This window comes from Cynara cardunculus (genome assembly GCF_001531365.2).
Source record: "Cynara cardunculus var. scolymus isolate 2C chromosome LG 14, CcrdV1, whole genome shotgun sequence".
Classification (NCBI taxonomy): Eukaryota; Viridiplantae; Streptophyta; class Magnoliopsida; order Asterales; family Asteraceae; genus Cynara; species Cynara cardunculus.
In genome coordinates this window covers 1,375,735-1,379,178 of record NC_037541.1, presented here as the reverse complement: position 1 = coordinate 1,379,178, position 3,444 = coordinate 1,375,735, and positions in this window count along the sequence as shown.

Genomic DNA, 3,444 nt, shown 5'->3' with positions numbered 1-3,444 from the left:
TAGAGAAGGTATCCACACCCTTATAAGGAGTGCTTCGTTCTCCTTCCCAACCGATGTGGGACGAGTGACACACCCGCATCGCGGCTGTTACACCCACCGTCACTCTGGTGACCTCCTTCGGCCATCTTGTCTGATCAAGATGCCGTCTTCGATGATCAACCACTAAACACCCACCTGCGACAGTAGTACCACAGTTGGTATCACAGTCATACCACAATTGGTATCATAGTGGTCTCAAAGTTTACTTGGTGTGTTTTGGGTATCACATTGTATGTATTTTGGGTATCATATTATGTATCTTGGTGTATTTTGGTTATCGCATGATGTTCGTCAAAGGCCGGAGGTAGGAGAGAGAGAGAAGAGAGAAAAATTTTAAAATATCTAAAATGCCCTTTAATTATAATTTGAAGTCAAATTACCAAAAATATTAGTTTCCTCATTTATCCATTGAGTTGTAGTTGAGATTGGATCTCATATTTATCACAAACTAACTAGTTCCTCCTTGAATGAACCCATATATATATATATATATATATATATATATATGCATGCACATACACACATACAAACACACACACATACATGAAGGATCAAACAAAAACATATTCAAAATAAAAGAACAAGAAAACAATCAAACTATATGTGAATCATATATGATTTTATTTGTAATTATGTAGCATGGTCAACACAAGGCTGAGCGTGTGACCCATCCCACGACCACATGTCGTAGTTATAGTCGCGTGAATTACATGTGATTTTACATGTGACTTTAGCTTAAAATCACATGTGTTCGGCCATTTTTCTGTTCTTTTATTTGTTTACTGTTTTCTTATGAATTTGACTCTCTCTCTCTCTACACACACACACACACACACACACACACACATATATATATATAGGGAGAGGTTCATTTGAGACATGATAAGTATTTGAGAAATTAGAAATGATCTTAGCATTTTATTCGGTCAAGATTACTCACCAATTGTGGCTTTGACTGGTTAAGCGAAAAATATATGGGTAGTTTCGAAACTTTTACAAATAAACGACAGAAAAGTGCATATGTGAACTCATAAGTGCATATATGAATCAATAATTCATATGTGAATAAGTTAATTTGTTCATATGTGAATCGGTTAAATTAGTTCATATGTGAATCACACAGGTTTATATGTGAATCAGTTGATTAGTTTATATGTGAATCACACTGGTTCATATATGAATCAGTTAATTAGTTCATATGTCAATCACTCGGGTTTATATATGAGTTAAATAGCTCATATGTGAATTACATTAGTTCACATATGAATATATAGTTCATATGTGAATCACACAGGTGCATATATACACTTATTTTGTCGTATATTTGTAAAAGTTATAAAACTACCCCTCTATCTTCCACATACCATGCGAGAATTTATCTGGTGCTTCACAGTCAAAGCCGCAAATTTTGACAACATGAAGGGCTAGGATTACGTCTCTACTTCTCAATATTTACCATTTCTCAAATAAACCTATGGATTACCATTATCATTGTATGTGTGTGTGCGCGTGTGTGGAGATCAAACAAAATAAGATCAAAATAAGAAGACAAAAAAAACAGTAAAATCGAATTTGATTTTACACGTGATATTAGTGTAAAATCACATGTGATTCAATAATTTTCATCACATCTTATTTAGTTATTATTCACGTATGAATCTGACTATATATACATATAATTGAAATTAAGATATAGAAGATGAGATATAAGCAAACATGTATTTTATTCAAAAGAGTAGAGTAATCGTCTTTTAGTAATCCCTCCTTTTAAAGTCATCCTGAAATGTCAATAACAAGACAATCGTATTTGACAAATTCCCTAATATTTGTTTCCTTGTAATTAGGAGGACAAGTTCAAAGACGTATTATTAGGAGGATTCAGAAGTCGGTTCAAATAAAAATACGAAATATTGTGAAAACATAAGAACGAACTGTAAAGAGAAGATTCAAATGTGAATCATTAAAAGATACCCAAAACAATCCTCTTTAAGATGTCTTTGTTAATCGACGTTACAAATTATTCATATGAGTTTACATATGCATATATTTATTGGATTTTTACAATAATTCACATATGAATCTTCTCTTCTTACTTTATTACGATATTTTATCTTTTCATTTGAAACTTCCACGTCCCATATAATATATAGTACTCTTTTAAAGGACAACTTTTGATATTCATCTATTGATGCATTATTTATAACGGGAAATGTTATATGCACCGTTTTTATGTTAGAATCGGTTCAAGTCATGCATTAAGAATGTAAAAAGTAAGTCTTGATGTTAATGTGTATGCAGAGGAAATTAATAGACAGTGGTTCATTTAACAATATATAAGAATGCATTTAGACTACCCATTTACAATTTTTGTATATTTATATAACGATTTGTACGTTATGCATTAAAAGTTGTACATTTTGGGTCACAAAAAAGGTTTAGCTTTATGCGCATGCATGTTATGTATGTGGTACTTCAGCTTTTATAAGGAACATTATGATCATACATGATTTTATGATAATGTATTAAAGCATGCATGTGTTTGGATGAAACAAAATTCAAAATTTCATTTTAAACTTAGAATAAAAATTAATGCAACTAATCATAAGGGTGGTGTCTGATTGGTTTGAGCTTGGCTTCAAATGTCAAAAGTATCAGGAGGTCTTAGGTTCAAATCCAAGGAGGAATAAAAATCCCCTTGTGGCCACGGAGGTTCAAATGCGGTGACTCCGGGCTATCTGCAAAGCAGGTGGTTGTCCTGGGATTAGTCGGCTCGCATAACGGGTTGGATATCCAGGCAAATCTTAACGGTAAAGATAGTCATATTCATCAGATTCCAGGACATGTCTAATTTCTATTTTATGTTCGACATTATGCCACAACATGAATAACTATTGAAGTCTTGGAACGAGAGAAAATAACATAAGGTTTTTCATGGGATCGTTGGTCGATCAATCTTGTTTTCCAAGAATATTGGGATTTGTGGAAATAATGCATCACACGTTGTCTTTTTTACTACCATTGTTCGACATGAAATCACATTTGTAGCTAGATATCTATACTATCTTATTAAGCAAATTTAGCAAAAGTCTTAAAGTCTTAAAATATTAAATGACCAAAATAACTTTTATACTCACTTTTTCATTTGTTTTCACTTTTTCACCCCCTCCTATCCTCACATACACTCATCCTCACACATAAACTCACCCTCTCACAACCATTTTTTTAAAATTATAATTTTAAATTTACACTTTATACCCCTATAATTAATTAATTAATTTATTTTACGTCATTTATTTTTAAATGTTTCATTTTAAACTTTTATCAAATTAACATACATAATTGTATATCAATTAAAACATGTTTAAAAAATACATTTTTATTTTAACAAGTTACATCATTATAATC